The sequence below is a fragment of the Miscanthus floridulus genome, chromosome 15 (genome assembly GCF_019320115.1).
Source record: "Miscanthus floridulus cultivar M001 chromosome 15, ASM1932011v1, whole genome shotgun sequence".
Classification (NCBI taxonomy): Eukaryota; Viridiplantae; Streptophyta; class Magnoliopsida; order Poales; family Poaceae; genus Miscanthus; species Miscanthus floridulus.
In genome coordinates, this window is record NC_089594.1 from 78,134,849 (window position 1) to 78,159,262 (window position 24,414).

Below are 24,414 nucleotides of genomic sequence, written 5' to 3' on the forward strand. Positions count from 1 at the left end.
GTAACATATACATGAAATGGTTCTTTTCTATCTACGATATAAAAGGGGGAGAGTTTGTAAATCAAGCAATAGAATCAAAATTATCTTCCCTTTTGCCACTTCAGTTACTGATGAGTATGCATATCAAAAGAAAAGAGCAGCAAAGCTGTAATAAACCTATGCGACGGGGACGGAGAGGGCTCGGTGGATCTGTTGGACCTTCGACGGGCGACGGGCGACGGCGAAGTGGAGTGGAGTGGCAGAAAGCGCACGCGCTGCTGCGGGTATGGACTGGATGGGCTAGGCTACGCAATGTGGGTTGGGCCGGCCGTTTCAAGTGAATTGCACCATGTAAAAGGCCCAGCTGCTGGCGGCGAGGCTCGTCACTTTCTACAGCCACTATCACCAAAATTTCTGCTAAAAAAACAAAAGTTTAATTAATATATGGGATGGTTCGGTGGGTATTTTTACACCAGGATAAATATTTTAGGTACTGGGTCATTGGGTTTGACCCAATAAAACTTGCATGCCTACTTTTCCGTAAATGTCCGCATGCAACATAACATAACAGCAGTGACGACCCAAAACACCTACACGCAACGTTAAGTAATTATAGCAAACATGTTCTTAGATTGTAACGGGACTAGAGTTTTTTGTTGCGAGGTACTCATGAAAATGACAATGAACTAGTTATTTTTGTTGGAGTCAATTGGATTTACCCAATCTTATTTCAACCCAATTAAATAAATTCCAAGAGCATCTCAATAAAAAAAAGTGTTTCTTAGACTCACTCTTCAAATCATAATTTGAAGAGCCATATGAATAAAAGTCAGTCTCTATATCTTTCTATCCTCCAACAACTTCTTTATATTTTGTGAACGCTCTATAGAGCCAAACAGCATGTAAACATCTCCGTCTAAATGGGCCGAGCGGGGAGAAGTGAATAGTGCGGGAGGAGGGTACTGTAGCACGGGTACCGCAGTCTCGATCACTGCATCGCCAAGCTGGGCCGTGCCACAATCGTGTACTGTAGCTCGGGGCTGATACTGTGCACGTGCGTGTACTGTAGTTTTGCCGGATCACTGTTCACCCTGTTTAGTGCCGCTGAGGGCGGTCATACCATCTTAAATAGTCAGGTCAAGGATGCTTAACAACCTTTGGTTAATCATTTTATGTGAAGTGAGGATGAAAACGCAAGCGGGTTGCTACGTAGGTGAGCCCACCCTTCGGTAGAGTGGGCCTATGCCATGTGCCGGGTCTGGGGTGTCAAAAATGGTATTCAGAGCTAACTCTTGCGGTTTTCACGGACGTATGGCTTAGAAGCTCGGACAGGCTGCGCATGGCTCTGCAAGAGCATGACACTTAGGCCGGGGAGCTAGGAATATGAAGGGGCTTTTACATGTATGCCATTAAAAAGGTTTGTAATTACACACAACCCATTAAAAAATTGACCACACACGAGTACCATCGTTCTGAACTTCTTTGCTCTCCAAGCCATTCCGTCGGTGTTCTGTTCGTTTTTCACCGTTACATGTGGGCCCGGTCAGTATAAAGGTCCAAAATACCCTTCTCTCGTCCTATCCTCTTGCTTCTTTAGTCCACACCGCTCGCGCTCGTGTCCGAGGCTGGCGGAGCTTGCGCTCGAGCTCGCGGCCGCCATCCTACTGCTGAACGGAGGGCTGCTCTCCAAACTGCTACTGAACGGACGCACGCACAAGAACCAAGAAGGCCACGCACGGCCAGAAACTAGGGATGAAAACGGATCGGATACGGACGGATATCACCGATATTACATTTGTTTTCATATTTCTGTCCGGATTCGGATTCGAATACGGATAGTGTCAACTATGTCGGATATGATACGATTGGATATCGACATCATAAATATGCGATTTGAGTATTCGGATACGGATACGGTATCGGATGTTGGATATCCGGACTCGGATACGGACAGATCTCAACCCCTCTAAACGAATTCGGTTTCGAATATGGTCGGAAAATATCCGTACCGTTTTCATCCCTACCAGGAACAAGCACAGCTCGATGCAAGCACGCTCGGTGCTGGACTCCGGCTCGGCGAGCAGCCCACCAAGGGCAAGCACGCTGCTGTGCTAGTTTGCTCGTGGCCGGAATACAGGAGACCGACGAACGTAGAGACCAGGGAGGGATAGAACGACTGTAGGTCTACACACAGCCGAGAACGAAGAAGAACAAAAACGTTCACGCACAAGGAGCACTCGGCACGGGAAAGCAAGCAGCATGGCTGCTGGATGAGCACCGAAGGTGCTGGGCACTCACGCCCCTTTGGCTCAGCGTGTAGTAACATTCGGTTAACCGTTTTGCGCGAAGAGAGAACAAAAGCGCAAGCGAGTTGCTACGTAGTTGGAGCCCACCCCTTGGTAGACTGGGCATGTGCCGTGTGCGGGGCCTAGGGTGTTACACAGCCAAACTCCGCTATCCATCTTTGACTAGCTTGAAATTTAGGGAGGGGCGGAGCAAAGATAATGGGCTGAGCAAGAGCGAGGCGAGTGAGTGAGTGGGCAGTGCTGGAGGTGTAGGAAGAGGGGAGGGGCAAGATGGACATATCATAAGGCCTTGCTGACTTGGATTCATGCTGGCGTGAGTGGCTACCATGACATGTGAGTAAACTTAGTAAATTTGTAACCATGTTCTCTCTGCTAGCAAAAATGTAGGAACAATTCTGAAGCTACTATATGAGGTGGTGCCAACCCAAGGATAAAACATATCTTTCACTTTACACCAGTATTTGTGCTTGGAAATAAAATGGCACAGAGGCAAATAGGCAAATAGATAGAGACCGTTATAACTTATGACCATCTAGTACATCCCTTTTTTTTATAAGTCTTTGTTTCTCAACTTAGACCTTGTTTAGATGCACTTAGATTTTCCCAACTTAGACATTGTTCATATGCACTCGTATATCCACTTAATCCATATGTATTAGGGTGGATTAAGATGCAAGTTAGTTTAATTTCTACCTCCATCCACGCCAACGCAAGGATTTATGTGAATACGAGTGTATTCAGACAAACTCTGAGGGTGATTCCAGATCTAAGTACTATGGTATGGTAGCCCGGAGGCAATGGTTTTGTGAGATGATGACATAGAGGGAAAGGTGGGGGTGTGGCCATCCGGGAGAGAACCGGAGAGGAGGGTGCAGCGTCGGCCGGGATCGTGTAAGGAGAAGTTATGGCGTTAAGCAATAGATATAGTTCGTTGCTTGAGAATAGCTCATGGATATAGCACAAACCAGTCCATTGTCAGTACGTGCGAAGGCACAGAATGAACTACGAAAGAACCTAGCGCCACCAGGAGCCCGCCCTTCGTCTTCCTCGCCTGGGCACCGCTGCCGGCGCCAAGGCCGTGAACGTCGCCGCGCCCCTCTTCTGTCCTGCACCATCCTGGCCAGCCCAAGCCGGAGCTCGTCGCGAACTGCCCGCCATGCTCGCTGCTCTGCTCTTCCTCTCCCTTCTCTGCTCTATTTCCGCCCTCGCCTTGCTCTGCGCCGCCGAGGGCTCTCCCTCTGCTCCGCTCTCTCTCCCTCTGCTCTGCCAGCGCACTACGCCTCCACCTCGTCCTGCCCTCTCGCTCTCCCTGCCTCTCTCTATATCGCTCTCTCCCTTTCTTTCCCTCTCTCTCTCTAGTTCGGTTGACCGCATAGATGGTGTAACACCCTGAAATTTTGCCATGTTTTGAAAATCACTAAAAATTTGAATTTTTAAATTTTCTCTATAAATCACTCAACCGCGTAGGATTATTTTGCTTTCAAGTTGTATGTGCGAAATTGTTTGCTTTTGTTTGTTGAACTTATGGTGGTACTACTTTTAGGAAATTATTTTCGGATTTGAAATTCCTCTGTGGTACCTATGTATGGAATTCTGGGAAAAGAAAAAGGAAAGCATTTCATAAATAAGGAAAACCATCTCGGGCTCATTTCCTTCACCTCTTCCCTTCTGGCCTGCGGGCGCAGCCCACCTCCTCTCCTCCCTTCTCCTCTTCCCCACATGGGCCGGCATCACGCCCTCGGCCCAACTAGGCGCAGCGGCAGCTCCTTCCCCCTTCCCTCTCCTCACTGACGGGTGGGACCCGGTGGTCAGCTTCGTCTTCAACAAAAATCTCGCGTCGCGTCCGCCCTCGACGCGCCGGCCCCGCCGTGGCCCCGTCCCGACGTTGAAGAAGATGAACACCCGGGCGCCAGCTGTCTGTGACCCCGAACCATCCCATCACCTCCTCTCCTTCTCCCCTGTTTCTCCACAGCATGTCAACGCCAACAGAGCAACCGGTGCGGGAATCCCGCCGCCATGGATGAGACCTCTCGAGCTCTCCCTCACTCCTAGGACTGTCGCGGACGAGAAGTCACCTCCGAAGCTTCCAGCGCATCGTCCTGCGCCCGGCTTTGAGCACGTACAGACGGAGATATTTCGGCGGGCAGGAAAAGATCTCGCCGCCGCCATCGACCTCGCCGGCCTATAAATAGGCCCGGCCGGTGAGCTCCCACGGTCGCGGCCACAACTCCGAGCTCCGCCTAGAGCTAGAACGAGCCATCTCCCCCTTATCTCCTCCCTTCCCCTCTCATTCTCGGCTTCATCCTGTTTTCCCCCAAATTGGGTGTCACCGCCGCCGTGGAGTCCGAGCTCCAATTCATCCCTCTGTAGCGCAACTCCGGCCAGGTTGGGTAGCAGAGGACGGTGAGTATCAGGAAAACGAGGACCCGGACTACGTTGAACCGGAAGGAGAGCACAACGAAGCTAAGTCCTAACACCCCTTCTCCCACCACCATGTTTCACCTTTTTCATCATGAACCCACTACTTTCCACTTTAACTAATAAATAACTAATAAATCTAATTTATATAATCCTTATTATTCTATATAAATATTCGTGAGGATGAATAATGTGAGATATTGTGATTTGATATGAGCTATGTGATATATTGAAACTGTGACGTGACATGAGCTCTTGTGATATGTTTATAATATGAGCAATTGTGACATGATATAACTCTTTATAATATTCTATAGACTTTTAATCTAAGGATGAACTTAAGAACCAAACAATGTGAATGTTTATTTAGCAAACCCCTTTTAGACAAGGGGCGAGTGAGGAGTAGTTTATGTGGTATAAACTACCTTGGTAGGATCGTCTAGTGGGGGTTTCTGTTGGGAGATACTCGCCTCAGTCGCATAAGGACCGGTTCATAGGCCATCTCACCTAGCCTGATATTTCGTATAGCCATATGTCTATATGAGTAGATTGGATCTCATACCCCGTTAGATAGAAGTATAAATTCTACTAGAAGGCCGACGTGGCAGCAGACTATCAGGAAATGACACGGATGCTGGGTGATCTTCTGTGGTCTGGTCAGCATGGATGCTATGTGGTCTTCCCTGTAAAATTATCGTTGTGCCGTGTGCGAGCACCTATATATATAATTATATCTATTGGATGTTGTGTGATCATCCAAGTCGTTATCTATTGGATGATGAGTGATCATCTAAGTCGTTTCCGGCCCCTGATAAGTCGTGGTAGAATTATATGAAAATCTAAGGTCGAGTCTTTCGGGTACGGGATCTCATTAGGCCTGTTTCCACCACTGATCATGGTTGGGAATTGCACCTATCATGTGGGGAAAGTGTACACCCTCTACAGAGCGTATTGAATCTATTCGGATAGCCACGTCCTTGGAATGAGCAATCGCTGGGATATGGTCTCTTATGATTAGTTTATTTTTGTGTAATGAAACTAGGACTAACATGTTGAATTGACTAATAATAATAAACCCGAGGAACCAGTGAGAAGGGTAATGCTCTCTAAGGGCCCAAACTCACATTAATTTTATATTGTACCACCTTACCATTTCGACCTCCGCCATCATAAATCTGCCACCACATAAGCCTTAACCATCCACCTCGCCATACCCCAAAGATTAGGGCTTGCTAAGTGCTCTATGTACTCACCCGTTGATGACTCACAGATATCGACCCCGAAGAGGACTACGACATCGACGAGGAGTCGGACCATGAGGACTAGGAGCCACGAGAAGACTTACGAATTTGTTGAAAGGAGTCAATAGGACATAGGGGTTCGACCGCGCTTAAGCTTGTCTGTGAATTAGAGTATCGCTACGCTGTAGTTTCCACTGTAGTATCTACCACCCTATTGTAATAAATTGCCGCTTCACGGCATTAGAACCTCACTAGTTATGTAATGCCTATGGCTATGTCATTTGAACCTTGACTATTATAAGACCATATTTTTAATATTAATAAAGTTTGATATTTTATATTAAATCGATGTGCCAACTATGTTATTTTTATATGTATTTGTGCTTGATCGTGGCATAAATGCAAGTACACCTAGACTCTCAAACTGAGGGCCACAGATGGGGATGAGGACGACCGAGTGACCGACGCAGCCGAGAAAACCGAAGCCGCCTGGGTACCCGGCCACGTCAACTGTGACCAATGGGGTGTGCCACCTCGTCCCGTGGGACCCACGCAGCAGTGCCTCATCCGAACCCACCCCTTCTGTATATGGACCTGATTCACATAGGTCCATGTAAGGAGCACAGGGTTCACAATATACAGTAAAAGGGCGGTTCACGACACAGTGTTAGTCAGCCCGGACAGCTGATTGGGCCAACGCGTCAGTCTCTAAGCCACAGTAAAAGTGCTAGGCGCACCCGGGAAATTTACACAAGAGATTAAAATAAGCCCTTTTCCATTCTAGAAAATTCCCAGAAAATTCCTAAATAAACTAGAGCCACTCTAGAACCTACCCAAACATTTCCCGCTCCTTTTCCATCATCTAAAAATTCCATAATAATTTCCAAGTTTTATTTGTACGCACATTTTTCCAATAAACTTTGACAATTTATATCTCGTCCATCCTAATTCCGAAAACTGTAATTCATCCACAAAAAATCTTCTAAAATCAATCCCTACATATTCATAATTTTGGTGCCCATTTAAATTTATACTTAAAGTATCGTATGATTGTTATGTAGTATAATATATATTCATTAGACGATCGGCGGTTCCACCCTCTACTAGAATATTCATTAGTACATGGGATACAAAAGACGAATGGCGGAACTAGCGCTTGTCCGGAAGTTGGCTTCCGTCCAACCGTCCGGACGCCCCTGGGCCACCGCCTCACATGCCGCGACTCCTTCATCCCACGCGCCCCACCTTCTGCGTGCGCGACCCATTCTCTCGCACGCCTGCGCCTCACGCACGCGACCCCTTCCTTTCCCTCGCCCACGCGCGTCCCCTACGCATACGCTAAGTCCGCGCGCCCGCGTGATTCCCGCTCGCGCTTTCTCTAATCCCAGCTTGTGCCTCCTCGCTCAAGCCGACCGTCGTTCGCTCTCCAGCGCGCGACCCGCTCCCTGGACCTCTTCGCTCTTGCACGGCGTCACCTCTCCCCACGGGACTCGCGCCCCTCCCTTCCTAGCCACGCGATCGCCTCTCCCCATGGGACTCGTGTTTCTCCTTCCTCTGCTCGTGTGAACCCCCTGCTCTCCTCATCGGTCCACTCTGCTCATCTGCTCCTGTGTTGGTGCTCGGCCTCAACATCAGCTGCAGCCGCCAGCCTAGTGCGGGCAAGGTGTCCTTGGGCAGGCTCCACAAATTCTCACAGCCTTTGCGCTCGCATAGTTCCCCTCCTCCATGGTGTGCTCTGCATTTGAATGGCCCCTCGTCGCCCGCTTCCTCTCCGGGTGCTACCACTTGGGTGCTCGACACTGGTGTTGCTTCCCACATGTCCTCCTCTCGCCTCCCTCCCTCTTCTCTATATATCATTGTGGGCCATGGCCAATCCATTCTCGTCACTAGTCGTGGTACCTCCACTCTTCCCACAGCCGATGCTTCATTTTCCCTTAACAATGTTCTTGTTGCCCTACTCTAGTGCACAATCTCCTCTCTGTTTGTCAGTTTACACGTGATAACTGTTCAATTGAATTTGATGCTTTTGGATTCTCTATCAAAAACCCATCAATGGGCCGCGTGATCCATCGCTGCAACAATAGTGGAGACCCATACACCATTTCACCACCTTCCCTCTCCACCACCGCTAGTTGCAGCCTCGCTATCTCGACCATCTTGTGGTATCACCACCTAGGTCATCCGGCCCCCTCCATCATGGCTCATCTTCAAAACTTATCAGCTATCATGTGTAACAAAGCAGCGCACTCCTTGTGGCATGCTTGTCAGCTTGGCAAACGCACGTGTCTGCCTTTTGCTCCCAGCATCATCCACTACGTCTGAACCTTTTACACTACTTCATTGTGACATATGGACCTCTCCTATCCCTAGCAACTCAGGGTACAATTATTATTTGGTCATGCTAGATGATTTCAGTTGCTTTTGTTGGACCTTTCCGCTGCGTCAAAAATTGAAGTCTATAATCATCTAGTTGATTTCGTTGCTTACATTTACACTCAGTTTGATTCTGTTCCCATGTGTTTTTAGGCAAACAATGGCACTGAGTTTGTTAATAATGCCATGCCTAGCTTCTTGTCTAGTCATGGCATTTCGTTTTCGCCTTTCTTGCCCCTACACCTCTCAGCAGAAGGGCAAACCTAAGCATATGCTTCGCACCATCAACAACACCATCCGCACCCTACTCCTTCACACTTCCATGTCACTGGCTTTCTGGGCCGAGGCACTAACTACCGCCACTTATGTGCTTAATCAATGCCCCTCCTCCTCTGTAGGCATCAAAATTCCATACCTGCTCCTTCATCGCACTTTACTAGAGTACTCGCACCTTTGTGTGTTCGGCTGTCTTTGTTATCCCAACCTTAGTGCCACTGAGACTCCCCACAAACTCATGCCTCATTCCACAACATGTGTATTTATCGAGTATTCCCCATCACACAAGGGCCACCGATGCCTCAACATCTCTATGTGGCGTATGATCATCTCCCAGCATGTCGTGTTCAATGAGTTGGTGTTCTCATTCGCTGTCATGCCTTCTGGCGTGTCTTTACTTGACTTTTTATTATAGGAGCCTTCCTTTGCTATGTCGGTCGATCCATCTTTAGGTGTTGAGCAGCCACCCTCTTCTTCGATCGCTCTACCGTTTTCTATGGCTCAGCAACCGTTGCTCGATGATGACCCTGCCATCATCATGGTCAGCCCTGTTGTTTAGCCCGCTAGACCTCTCGCCCTGATTGCTGCCCGAGGTGGGTTTGGTCGCTTTAGCATCATCTACCAGCGTTGTACACTAGAATCAGTGCACCCGACGTCTCCTGCTGTAGCTCCTGACCATCGCTATGACATGATGTACCAGCATCGCTCACCCCCGCCACCTTCCCCAATAGATGCGGCTGAGTCTGGTCCTTCTTCAGCCGTAGGTAGGCCGCCACCACCACTGCGCCTTTTATTATGCTCTAGCGATAGGACGGGCTACAACGAGGCTACAGACAGGAGCCATCCAGTCGGTCGACTATAACAATGCCTTTGTCTCCACCGTCTTCGCCTTACCACTGCCCGCCAACTACCATAGTGCTCTGGCTAACCCATAGTGGCATGTGGCCACCGATGAGTGTATTGGGCACTCATCAATAATGGTACCTAGCACCTTGTTCCCTGGCCTCCTCATGCTAATGTCATCACCGGCAAGTGGATCTACAAGCACAAGTACAATGCTGACGGGTCACTCGCCCACCACAAGGGTCGCTGGGCCATTGCAGTTTCTCTCAGCAACATGGTGTGGACTACGATGAGACCTTCAACCCTGGTTGTCAAACTGTCCATGATCCATGTCATCCTCAGCATCGCTGCCTCATGGTCATGGCTGATCCATCAGCTTGACATCAAGAATTCCTTTCTCCTTAGTAGTCTTGAGGAAACCATCTACTGCCAGCAACCTCATGGCTTCGTTGACCCATGTGCATCTAATCATGTCTATTTGTTGGAGAAGTCCCTCTATGGCTTGAAGTAAGCTCCCCACGCATGGCACTAGCGGTTTGCCATGTATCTTCGCTGGCTTGACTTCATGCCCTCCGCCAGTGATGCGTCTCTCTATTTATGAAGATCGAGACAACGTTGCCTACTTGCTGCTCTATGTCAATGACATCATGCGCTGCATCACTACGTGCCTCAGCTCAGAGTTTGCGATGACTAACCACTGGGGCGCTCCACCACTTCCTTGGCATCTCCATCATGCGATCCTCCAATGGGTTGTTGTAGGGTCAAGATAGCGGACTAAAGGGGGTGAATAGTCCTTTCTAAAAACTAATTATACCAGCTAACCGAAACAAATATGGAAATAAAACTATTCGGTCTAGCCAAGACTACACCCTACATCTATGTTCACAAGAACCTTACAAAAAGATCCTAAAAGGCAACTAAGGTGCCAAGCAAAACAGAGCTCACCTAAACAAGTCTAGTTGGCAAGGTCACACAAACCTATGCAACTAGTACAACAAAGCACACCAGGAGCTCCTACTCATAATAGTGAGCAGAGCGCAGAAAAGCCTAAGCCACACTAACACTACTCAACTAGCAAAGCTACACAAGCTAAACTAGAGAGCAACAACTACTTAGTTACACAAACTAAGCAAGACTACTAAGCTACACAAGCTTACTAGCATAAGAGAGCAACTACTTTGCTACACAAGGGCAACAACAACACAGGCACTAGTAATGAACAAGTAAATAGAAGCTTGTGTATGAAGATTGCAAACCAACGAGAAGAGGTTGACATGGTGATTTTTATCCCGAAGTTTGATGGTTTGCCAACCACTTAATCCTTGCTGAGGCAAGCTTAAGGTTGCCTGTCGATCCTCTTGCTAGTGATGACCCTTCAAGTCACACTCTCCCACGTGGAGTGCTCCCCATGAGCTCTAGCACTTGATTCGACAGACCACTTGACTCTCTTCACACCTTGCTTTTACTAGAGTTGCTCTTCGTGGTCTCCCACTGGGCAAGCACAAAACCCCTCACAATGCGATCACTTCTAGAGCACCCCCAATCTCTGAGCAGTGCTACAATAGAGCACAAAAGCCTCCAAGCCTTCTAGGAGGTGACAACCTCCAAGAGTAACAAGAAACCCGGCTTGCAACACGATCACCCTGGTGCCACACCTTGCAATCTCTCAATGCAATGCACTAGCGACCACTCACTAACAATCAGATGCAATCACCACTAAGCACAAGTAAGTTAGAGGCTCTCTAGCACTTCCTAAGAATATATGGACACAAAGTCCCAAGGGTGCTAAGCCATCGACCAAGTCCGACCAACATTTCTACTTATATCCTCAAGGGCCAACTAGCTATTGTGCCAAAACTGCACAGGACATGGGGGCATCGATAAGTCCGATGTCTGGCATCGGACAAACCCTCAGTGTTTGATGTGCCATGTGTCGCCACCACGTCAACTAGCTATTTGAAAAGACCGTTGGTGCACAACATCTCTTTGCACAGACTTGTCTGGTGTAGCCAGCCCTATGCCCATCGAACAAACAAACGCCACCATCCGATGGACTCTAGAGAGCTCCAAAAATGCTTTTTCAGCCATCGGGCATGTTTGACGCCTCGCATCAGACAAATCCTTAGCATCCAATGCCTCCTGTTGTGCCTATACTCAACCTGATAGGTGGGGCTGCCTCGGTGAACATCCCCACCACACTCTGTCTGATGCACCAGCCGCGCGTGCAAAGGGCTAGGGTTAGCCACCAGGACATAACCATTTGTCTGATGCTCCACGGTGAGCACCCCCTAGCTCAACTTCTTCGCCCTTTTACAAATGTGCTAACTCCAAAATGTCCAAAACACTTGTGCATGTGAGTTGGAATTTTCACAAACATTTTTCAAAGGTTTTTTCTCTCTTTTCACCACACCACTGATCCTAGCAACGTATGCAAAGTTAGATTTCTCAAGTGGCACCAGATGACCAATATGCAAACAAGTTTGCCCCTCTTAATAGTACGACCATCTATCCTAAACCCGGCCATGTACTTCTCTACACAACCTTTGGCCAGTGAAATGAAATACCTTACAAATATACCTTTGCATTGCGCATTCCATTTCATCTCCATGTTGGAGATGCTACACAAGCATTCAATGTCGCACCCGGTTTTCCAAAGAATACCAAGCGCTAACTATATGTGTGCCCAGGATGTCCACACAACACATATAGTGACAATTATGGAAATTATCAAAGACAAATGCTTTATTATATATCGAAACATAGTTACAACAAGACTTACATCTATTACAAAGCGCATAGCGGAAACTATTCTATATCTTCTCTTTGGGTCTCCATACTCCACAGGGACGGTTGACTAGGGGAAACACTCGTCTAATACTCATGGACTTCGCAAGAAACTCTTCACTTGATCCACCATCTGGTACCCATCTGGGATTTTTGTTGATTGTAAAGCAAGAGTGAGCGCACCATACTCAACAAGTATAACATGAGGGGATGCAAGACTCAAAAGGCTAGACACGGCTGAACTGTGGTAAGCACTTTTAGTTGGTCATATTTTATTTGTTAAACCTATGTTGCTAGGTTATGCTTAAGCTCCTAAGATGAAAGTAATAATTATCATCAAGATTAATCATCACCCAAACCATCCATAAAACCATCTATCTCGAAAAGGATCCAGGTCGCTCATGTCTAAGAGCACAACTGATATATCAGTTTATTATATAACTCTGCAGAGTGTGTACAACTCTACCCACAAGTCATGATTGCCCTTTGCTGAGGTGATCAACCTCTTGACTCACTTCCAAGGTAAGTTAGTAGGGTTCACTACGAAGCTTTTGGCCCGTCATTCTAATAAGTAGCAGCCGCTAAGGTTTCAGCCTCCCAAGTGTCATGGATACCTTCCTCCAAGAGTGGCACACTTGATCCTAGTCCAACACTCACCATGGCAGGACAAGGCCCATAAGCAGCATGGTATCCCCCCTCTTGTCCTTTTCGGTAAGCTACTAACAAACTAGAACAAATCAAGATACTAAGCTAAGACTAGAGCCATGTAGTTCTCGTGGTTGTTGTACTATAAGTCCTGGGTTGCTGCTTTAAGATTCAGTCCTTACGGAGGACAGACTAGAGCACCCCAAAAGACCCAATGCTCTAGCCCCCTTATGTCCATGTTTCTAAAAAGCACCTTTTAATATGGATTCCATAAATCATTAGTCAAAATTAACATTATGATGTTGGTGATTGCAGGCTAAGCAAAACTACCCATATGCATAACCCATGGTAGCAAAGAATTCAGGATAACAAAGGTTCTAGGTAAAGTACTTAGGGGTTTATCATATTAGACACATGCAGATGAAGAGGTGATTAAATGGTTATTGGGTAACAATGGAACTCATGTTACACTTGCCTTCCAAAAGCGTGCTATACAAACCATCAAACTTCTCTCCTGGATCATCCTTGCATAGCTCCTTCTAACGTTAGCAGCAACCAGCACAAGCACAACAAATAAACCTATAAACAGTACACTAAGAATTACGAAAACAAGACAAAACTTTTAAACACGTAAGGCCTGTAAGTATGATCGTTGAGTGCAAAAACTACTAAACAGAGCTATGATTTAAAGGGCATGAAAGATCGCAGGTAGAAGCTAGAAGGTTCGATAAATGATAAGAATGGAATAAACATGATTAATAAGTGCTAACCTGGAAGATTTACAAAGCACATGGGTCTATAGATGAATTGCAGATGACTATTGATTTGTGTAGAGGACACATGGAACATGTTTTGACAAGTGGCTACACTAAGGTGAATGCTAGATTAACGAATGGACACGATTGTAGTGAATTGTACACCGGCTGAACATGCCCGTGTAACGGGGAGCGGCAACTGTGACCATCAAAAGGAAGATCGATGATATTTGGTGGGATTGTGTGCAACTACAAATCTACAATACACACAGTCACATCAAAGGGTTCAGCGATTCGGATAATGATTTAATGGGGAATGTGGTGAAATGCCGGTGCATCCAGTACGTGCACTTCGGCGAACAGCAGGGGTTATGATCAATGGTGACAGGGTCATAGCAGCACCAATCAGTGATCCAATGTGTAAGGTTGCAATGGACTATATGAAGTATATGCTGGCAAAAGGGCAAGTCATTTCGAGTATTGGTTGACCAGGAAACATGATTGCAAAATGGGCTGCACTGCTGGCTGCTGGACAGCAGCGGTAGTAGTTACTGTGGCATCTATATCTCAGCCATTGTGACACCTATGACAAAGCCAACTTGCAGGGACATGTGCAAGTATATGAGACACGTTACAGTTGAAGGGTTTGAGTATTTGGATAGTGGATTAGCGGGGAATGCGATTGCAAGACTGGACTATGTGGCTGCTGGCATGGTGGGAGCAGTGACAACGGCGATATTTATGACTTTGGTGTCATGGTTCATATGACTAATCCAACTTGCAGAGATGTGTGAAAGTCTGTGGTAAATATTGTGGTCGAAGGGCTTGACCACCGGAGTGGTGAATCATTGGGAACGCTCATGCCAACAGGCTGCAGCACGGCTGCGGGGCAGCAGGGACAGCGAGCACAAAAAGGACGATATCTCTTTCATCTTAGATCATATGGCCACAAAATTTCTCAGAGGCATGTGCAATTATATAAATGACGTTCTACTCAAAGGATTCATCATAAATCTTGCTGGATCAACGGGTAACACCATTGCCGTCAACAACAGTGCTGCTGGCCGCGAGGACAGAGACACATTTGCAAAGGAAACTTCACCAAAACTGATCAAACATGGACATGTTGCATGATTTTCAGCAAGGGACATGTATACATGATGGGGAGAGGGGAGAGGGTCTCACATTGAGGTTCATGGTTGCCGGGTATGAGCTCGACGGCGTCCAACACCCGATGATGGACAGCGAAGCGCCGACGATCAATGGGATGGGGCTGCTGGTTTGGGAAGGCAACAAGGCACACCGAGAAGGTGTTCATGAAGCGTTGCAGAGTTTCCTCGGACGCCAAGACATAGAGGATCAGCAAAAAAGATAATATTTCACGATGAAAAACAGAGAACGTGGTTTCATCTTACCGCAGAGAAGATCCTCGGCATCAAGATGGGACTCTGTTTTGATGCAAATGAGCGAGAGGGAGGAAGGGAACAGGAAGGGGGCAGCCATGGCTGTGGTTTCTGTCCTTTCCTTCACGTGCAAGAGGGTGGGGCGCTCAAGAGAGATCTTTAGGGAGAGGAGAACAGCAGGAATGCAAAAGGCATTGTAGGGAGCAAGGGGGTTTCCATTTATAGGAGAGAAAGGAGGGGGGTGAAGGGGAATGCGCATCCTTCTGATTGTGCGTGAGAGAGGAAGGAGGAAATGTGGCTGTGCATGCATGCAATTGAAAGGATAGAGTAAAGGTGCACACATAAAAGGGGTGAGTCAAGGGATTAAGTGCTGCTGTTTTGCATGAGGGAAGGGGGAGGTCGGCACCAGGAGAGGAGAGGGGTAGCATCTTCACTAATATTGCTGCTTCATGCATGCAATTGGAGAGAAAGCAAAACTGATGGAGTAAAGAGTATTGTTAAGAGAGGATTATAGTGAGGTGTGACCAAAGAAAATAAAGGAGGAAGAATTATATGCTGCTAATACTTTTGCATAAGAGTAAATGGAGGAGGCGCCATTGAAAGGAGAGGGAAGTTTCTCCACGTGAAAGAGAGGGTGAGGAGAAATTGCTGCTGCATGCATTGTAATTGAAGAGAAAGAGATAAATTGATGGAGTAATGGAGCACTCTTAAGAGAGGTGTGTCTAGTAAATTATGAGAGGAAGAAATTATGTGCATCTATTTTTGCATGAGGAGTAGGGAGTGGCGTGGGGGCAGCCAGGAAGAGGGGATGGCGTCTAGGGAGAGAAGAAAGAGGAGGGGTGGCTTGGGCTGGTTCGGGTGTGGCCCAAAGCAAGAGGAAGAGAGAGGACTAAGCCCATTAGCGAAAAGTGAACAAATTGGGCTGCTATTCATGATGGAAAGAGAGAGTGGGTCGGCATAGGCTTAACCCAAATTAAGTTGAATTTGGGTTAGAAAACAAAACAACAAACAAAAAGCAAGAATGGAGAAGTTCATCTAGACTGAGATTGATTTGGAGTTCAATAAAAAGGATGGAAGAGAAAAGAACATAAGACATGAGGTGACAAGGAGTAGTTAGGGTTTTAGCAAGGACATGACTAGGTTTTTCAAAACCTTTGATCGGTTTTAGAGACTTTACATTAGATTTTGGAAGATATGATTTGGGTCAAACACTGGTGCATTTGAAAATAGTTAAATTCATTTTTCATACATAAACACTATGCAAAGGCATGAATGCATCAATCATCCAATTTAAATTCAAAAAGTTTTAGAAACTCACCTTTTCCAACAACTAAAATGTCAACAACTTAACTAAAGTTGGAACATTTTATAAAATACTAAAATCTTTTGTTTTGTTTTAGTGTTTTCTAAGTCACATCCCAAAATACAATTTTGGGGTGTGACATCCAACCTCCATCTTCATCAAATGATGAACAATGATCATCCATAGGTATAGCCAACCATGCTACCTTTGATTATTTCCCATAGCATGAATTTCCTCCATCATCCTTCCTCAAGAATGATATGATCCACTTCATGTCATCATGTTGCCTTATTGGTTCACTGATCGCAACTTCGCTTGCTCTTCACTGTTGCCTTGGTCAATCGACACCAAGTCCTTGCTCAAGCTTCTCCACCACGTGCAGTCCGTCGCTCCAAAGCCTTCGACTTGCCCTTCACACTTGCAGCCGGTCCATCGTAGTTGCTCACACTAGTCACTAGTGTACTTGTGGTGTACCTCAATATAAACACATATTAGTCCACCTAGGTTGTCACTCAATTACCAAAACCAAACAAGGAACCTTTCAGTTGTTCCTCTCGCAGCGCTAGTATGCTAGCTGTTGACCTTCTCCAGCGTGCTGGCATGTCCGGGTGCCATCCCGCTACGACGCTCGTGGGCTCCAATTCCAAGCTCTCAACTACAAATGGTGCCCCAATCACTGACCCATCCGAGTACCATAGCCTCGTCAGGGCGGTACAGTACCTTACTCTCACCTGCCCCGTCCTGGCTTATGCGGTCCAGCAGGTGTGCATCTTCATGCATAACCCCTGGGAGCCGCACCTTGCCCTTGTCAAGCGCATGCTTTGCTATGTCAAGGGCACTCTTTATGCTGGTCTACACATTGGCACTGGTCATGTCCAGTCTCTCATGGCATACTCAGATGCAAACTAGGCCACTCCACGTTGGGCTACTGCATCTACCTTGGCGACAACTTGGTGTCTTGGTCATTCAAGCATCAAAACACTATCTCTCGCTCCAGTGCTAAAGCAGAGTATCATGCCTTTGCTCATGCTGTTGCCGAGCATTGTTGGTTGCGCCAGCTTCTCCTAGAGCTCCATCTATCACTACCCTCTGCCACGGTTGTTTTTTGTGACAATGTTAGTGTTGTATACATGACAGCTAACCTCGTTCATCACCACCAGACCAAGCACATCAAGATCGAGATTCACTTTGTCCGTGAGAATGTCATGCTTGGTGAAGCTCGTGTTCTGCATGTGCCTTCCTCACACCAGTTCGCAGATATCATGACTAAGGGCTTGCTTGTACAGTTATTTATGATTTTTGGCCTAGTCTATGCATATGTGAACCTTCGCTATGACTATGGGGGTGTTAATATGTATATATTTAGGGATCTAACTACAATTGTAATAAAGTCCTTGTGACTATATATATGAAAGTCACCCCTCCCTAATGGGTGTGAGGTGTTGCCCCTATTCCTTTCTACACTAACCCCTGGGTTTCTTTTTCTTCCTCTCTTTGATTCTTTCTCTAGTGTATGGAGTTACACGTTTCCTGAGTACTCCACTAGTAGATGGACTAGCGAAGCGAGGTCCAGGCTCTTTAGGCACAAAGATACTATCATCGCCAACAGCTTCATCTATCGACTCCTAGGTCAATTTCCTTGGTTAAGGGTCCATACTTTCATGTTGGAACATACCAATGAGGCAGCCATCCACCATCGAGACAATCAAACTAAGTTATTTCCACAATCATTTGTAAGGAAATCCATGTCCTCAACAGAGTATAGTGACTGTCAACTAGCTGCTCGATCTCTGGTTATTTCTAGTCCGCTTGGACCAATCCCCAAGCACATCATCCATAAAACCCTGCATCATGTTATAGTGGCTCATAAATACCTTCCAATATTTAGCTTCCATTACCAAGATAACAATAGACCAAATAAAGATGACATTCCAAGAGGATCATAATTAATGGCGACTTGGGTCATGATAGTTACTCATCACATCGAATAGACATCATATAGCATATATATTCACAACTGTACTTCCACTGATATTGGGAGATATGGACTTGTGATTGCCATTAAATTGAAGCACTTTTGTGTGTGCATTGTCCATATATAAACCCTCAAGTTCGAGTGACTTCACTTGAAAGAAACCATTTTTTGTGTAGAACCCAATTAGCCATGTTGTTATTGCTTCAATTACAAATGAAATGTAGCACCTGTCGGGTTCATAAACCTGGGGTCCCTAATGAACCTGCTTCCCAGTAAAAGATCAGCCTAGTAGATGACGTTGTGAATAATGTGCAACTTTTGGGCCAGCCTAGATACCTAACGACAGGCCAGAAGGGCGATCTAGTCTCCGACCGGAAGGCCTAGCCAAGGAGGGACGATGCTCGCCTCCGACTCTAGCCTACCTCTCTGACTGGAAGGCCTGGCCAAGAAGGGACGACGCTCACCTCCGACTCTAGCCCACCTCTCCGATTGGAAGGCCTAGCCAAGGAGAGGACAATGGTCGCCTCTGACTCTGACCCGCCTCTCCGACCGAAAGGCCTAGCCAAGAAGGGATGACGCTCGCCTCCGACTCTAGCCCACCTCTCCGACCGGAAGGCCTGCTCCGACCGAAAGGCTTGACCAAGGAGAGGACAACGGTCACCTCTGACTCTAACTCACCTCTCCGACTAGAAGGCCTAGCCAAGAAGGGACAACGCTCACCTCTGACTTCAGACTGCCTCTCTGACCGGAAGGCCTGGCCAAGGAGGGACAACGCCCACCTCTGACTCCGGCCCTGTCTCTCTGACCGGGAGTACACCAAACCTCTGCTTACAGCTCTTCTCCGACTGTCGTGGTTGGAACCAACTAGGAAACAACCGAACAGGGATGCCCGCTTGGTAAGGACCTAAAAGAATCAGGCAGAGCAAGTAAGGCAGGGCGCTAAAGTCAAACCATAATATCGAGGACCATACCCTACACACCTACAGGACAGTACTGTCAGGTCATGTCAGAAGGGTGCTCCGCAACCTTCTAGACATGTCAGAACATGAATAGTGTTATGGGCGCCAACATTTGCCCTACAGTATGGTAGGCGCCGACATTGGCCATACCAGAAGAACATGATGGAGCCTACCACATGCATCTGGGCGTCAACAGTATTATGGGTGCCGATAAACCACCTTGTACCCGATGGCATGGGTAACAAGACTAGGTAGCACACACTCTCTCTCTCTTGTAAAGTCATCCCCTTCATCTATAAAAGGGGATGCGCTCTCTCCAAGAGGAGGACGATTCGGACAACCAACGAAGGATCGATCCAACGAACAACAAACAATAGATGGATCATTCTGACTCACTCTCTGCTAGCTTTAGACATTCTAAAGCTACACAGAGCATACGTTCCAATTCTTAGCGCACATAGGAGCTCCCATCACTCTCAGCCCTTCGATCTGGAGTTTGACTGGACCTCTAATACCCTCCATCTTACTCCCTCTTGTTTGTAACCCCACAACAAACTTTGAGCACCTAGGCTCAGGAATAAAGTCACTGACCAACTCAAACTAGACGTAGGGCATATTGCCTGAACCAGTATAAACCCTATGTCATTGAGTGCTAGGCCATATCCGATCACAACATACGGTAACACTACAAATATTTATGTGTTGGTCACTTTTCGCACCGACAATTGGCGTCGTCCACGGGGAAGACGTCGTACGTTCACGCTTTTGGTCATCATATGGCCCACCTTTTTGCCATCTTTGGCATGGCGGGCTCAAGCGATATGACTCGCTTTGGCTCACTGGAGTCTCCCACGCTCCCACCTGTTGGGATGTGGGTTCCTCCCATCTTTGAGCCATCTCAGACCTTCCTCTTCGAAAGTCTGGACTTCGTCGCCGACCGACTCGGCGTGCTTCACCTTCATGAGGAGGCACTTGTCCTACACCCGTCGAAGGAGGAGCGCCCTCTATCGGCGCCGGGCCACCCAACGACCTCAACAACGAGACGCCTGTGCTTTGCTCCGAGCCTGCGTCAGGCTCAAACCCCACTGTGAGTAACGTACATACTATTCTTTACTCGCTTTTTTATATTTTCAGCTGACTCTCCGGAGGGACCCTGTTGTCCCTACCGCGACCACAATGCGACTGGTTCCCCTACGGCCTCGCGTCCCCCATGGACGCGTATGCACAGGGGCTCCAAAAGATGCTAGTGCCACCCCCTCTCACATCTGAATTCATGGGGATGGCGGGCTACGCTCCCGCCACTTTTCATGACCTCATGGATGACAATGTTGAGAGCGATGGCTCTAGCATTAGCGACGTCGTGGCACCTAGCCACCCTCTGTCCTAGGAGTGCACTATGACAAACGTCCTGGGACAACCGCCGGTGGTAGCAGAGTCTCTACAGACCCACACCCCTCTGGACCCTCGCGTAGAGGCCCTCACGTGTGCGCAGGAGCACGGTGAGGAGCTATGACAAAGGCGGTAGAACTAGCCACCACCTACGCCGGCACGCTCGGCGCAGCATGCTATGCCGCACGGAAGTAACCTAGCGAGCGACGCTTGGGGTCGTGCCCGCCAGGTCTAGCGTGACATCATGGATGGGGGGAAAGATCCCCCACAATTCGCTCAGGCTAGCCAGAACATCGTCACTGCGGCAATGCTTTTGCACGGCCTTCTAGAGCCTGTCAACCCCTAGGAGTAGGCAATCCACCGGAACCTCCGGGCGCTAGTGGAAACCGCCATCATTCAATAGGCGGAGAGCTCCGCGTTGTGACACCGACTCGTGGCCTCTCTCCCCACCAGGGGAGCGGGGATGCACTAGATGAATCACTCTATCCACTCACCACTACAGTCATCAGGCGTGGAGCAGGAGGTCATAGCTGCACCATGGCCTGACCCGGCGCTCGCTCCACACTGACCCCCTATGCGATAGCGGCTCGGGCTGAACCGAGATGCTCGTAGCATCATCAACAACCAACATCAAGCTCGGCATGATGATGACATCCATTGAGGGGTAGTGAGAGCAGGCGACACGGGCCCTAGCCGGACCATCGAGGGGAGTAGTGAAACATGCCCCAGGCATTGTCACCGACCCGACGACCGAAGTCCTAGACCGGATGGCTTAGGACCATGGGCCTTTGGCCGACGCATCCAGAGAGCGTTGTTCCCGCAACGCTTTTGACTACCTATCAACATCGCCAAATATACCGAGGAAACGAATCCCGGTATATGGCTCGAAGACTTCTGGCTCTCCTACTGAGCCAGAGGAGTGGATGATGACCACTTCATCATTCAATACCTCCCCATCAGCATGGGGGAACATGTTCGAGCATGGCTTAAATTCCTCCCACATGACAACATTCGCGACTGGGCGGACCTCAAGAGGATCTTCGTCGGGAATTTCCAGGGGACGTATGTCCACCTGGGGAACTCCTGGGACCTCAAGAGCTACCAATAGGAGCCCAACAAGTCCCTACGGGACTACATCCGTAGGTTCTCAAAGTGATGCAACTCCCTTCCTGATGTTGTCGATGTGTACGTCATCAGCACATTCCTTTCTAGGACAACCTGCGAGTCCCTAATCCACAAGCTTGGCTATCTAAAGCCCCGAACCACGCGCGACCTGCTCGACGTCGCCATGAACTACGCCTCCAATGAGGAGGTGGTCAGAGTAGTCTTTAGTGGAGGCTGGGACAAGGGCAAGGCCAAGCGTGAGGACCAAGATGAGGGCCCCTCCATACAGAGGGGCAAAAAGAATAAGAAGGATCGACGCCGACTGGCCAACTCCACGTTGGTCACCGTGGCTGATCACACGGGCATGCAGCCCTAGTAGGGCTGGCTTGACCACTTCAACAAGCTCAGGGATAGCCCATGCACCAACCACGCTTACCCCGTCAAGCACCTCTACAAGGACTGTGAGCTCCTCAAGCGCTTCCTGTGATAGGCCGGCGGGCTGAAAGAAGGAAAGGGCAAGGAGGCAGCAACCAAGAAAGGAGGTGTGGCAGGCAAGGATGGGGATGGCTTTCCCGACCCCAAGGAATGCATCATGATCTTTGGAGGATCCGATGCCATCTACTTCAAGCGCCAGCACAAAGTGTGCTACAGAGAGGCATGCATCGCCGAAATAGCCATCCCCACCTTCCTTCGCTGGTTAGAATCTCCAATCATTTTTTTATCAGAGGGACCATCCTTCCCATGTCACCAGACTAGGTCGCTACCTGCTCATCGTCGACCCCATCGTCTGCAAGAAGCGCCTCACCAAGGTGCTAATGGATGGAGGCAGCGGCCTCAACATTCTCTACATCGACACCCTCGACACCATGCGCATCCCCCGGTCGAAGCTCCGCCCAGCGAGCTCTCCCTTCCACGGTGTGATCCTGAGAACATAGGCTTACCTGCTAGGGTAGATCGATCTACCCGTCATGCTTGGCGGTCGAGCCAACTTTCACTCAGAGGTGCTTACCTTCGAGGTGGTGGACTTCCTATGGTCTTACCACACCATCTTGGGGTGGCCATGCTACGCCAAGTTCATGGTGGTCCCCAACTACACCTACCTGAAGTTGAAGATGCCAGGACTGAACGGCGTCATCACTGTGGGTAGCACCTTTTTGCACACCTACACGTGCGATCGCGAGCATTATGAGCTTGCCACTGCTGTCATCATTTCATCTGAGCTCCCATGGCTCGGGGAGTTGTTGACCCCAGTAGTCCTAGACTGCAACAAGCCAACCTCCTTGACTACCTTCCGCCCACTCGAGGAAACTAAGGCGATGAGGATCGACCCCACTGACCCTACCAAGATGGTGCGGATCGGGACCCAGCTCCTAGCCAAATAGGAATGCGAGCTCGCTGACTTTCTACGCACCAATCGTGATGTCTTCGCATGGAAACCTTCCGACATGCCAGGCATACCATGGGAGGTCACCAAGCACGCACTGCGCCTCGTCTTAGGCTCGAAGCCCACCAAGCAACGCCTACATCGCTTTGATGATGAGAGGCATAGGGCTATAGGCGAGGAGGTCACCAAACTCCTAGCAGCTAGATTCATCAAAGAGGTATACCACTCTGACTGGCTCACCAATCCTATTCTTGTTAAAAACAAGACTAGGAAATGGAGAATGTGCATTGATTATACTAGCCTCAATAAGGCATGTCCGAAGGACCATTTTCCTTTACCACGCATAGACCAGATAGTCGACTCCACCTCAGGAAGCAAAATCCTCTCCTTTCTGGATGCCTACTCAGGCTATCACTAGATCACAATGAAAGAGTTTGACTAGCTTGCGACTTTATTCATCACTCCGTATGGTTCGTACTGTTATATAACCATGCCTTTTGATCTGAAGAACGTTGGTGCCACCTATCAACGGTGCATGCAGCAATGCTTCGCCGATCAAATCGACCCGCTCGATCAGCCTGACCAAGTTGAGCAGCCTAAAACCAACAATTGCCATCTATGTTGATGACATAGTGGTCAAAACGGCTCAAGCTTGCGACCTGATCGCAAACTTGGCCGCAACGTTCATGAACCTCCGATGGTTCAACATCAAATTGAATCTCGAAAAATGTGTTTTTAGGGTTCCAAAGGGGAAGCTGCTTGGATACATAGTATTTGAACACGGCATCGAGGCCAACCCTAAAAAATCATGGCCATCTCCAACATGGGCCCTATATGTAATGTCAAGGGCATATAGAGGCTCATCGTCTATTTGGCCACCCTAAGCCGATTCATCTCCTGGCTTGGTGAACAGGGGATGTGAAAGGTCCTTGTGTGGTTTTGGTAATTGAGTGACAACCTAGGTGGACTAATTGTGTTTATGTGAGATACACATGTGATTAGTCCATAGGTACATGTGTGTGAGCAACAGTATGCCATGAAGGTGAAAATGGCTAGGAGATGTTGTAAAGCTCACACATGTGATGATGAAGGAGCTCATTGCAAATGAGACATGACATTGAGTCATATGATCAAGGTGGAGAAGATCAAGACATGACTTGGCTTGATGGACCAGTTGCAAGCATGAAGGGCAAGTTGGAGGCTTTGGAGCAATGGACCTGCATTGCGGTGAAGCTTAAGCAAGACTTGGCGCCGATGGACGAAGGCAACGGTGAAAA

At 48.2% G+C, this 24,414-nt stretch overlaps 1 pseudogene; it reads left to right on the forward strand.

Moving 5' to 3' along the window:
- The window catches only part of LOC136507736 (insulin-degrading enzyme-like 1, peroxisomal), a 34,565-nt pseudogene extending 11,877 nt beyond the window's left edge, over nucleotides 1–22,688 (forward strand).
- The last annotated feature ends 1,726 nt before the right edge of the window (nucleotides 22,689–24,414 follow it).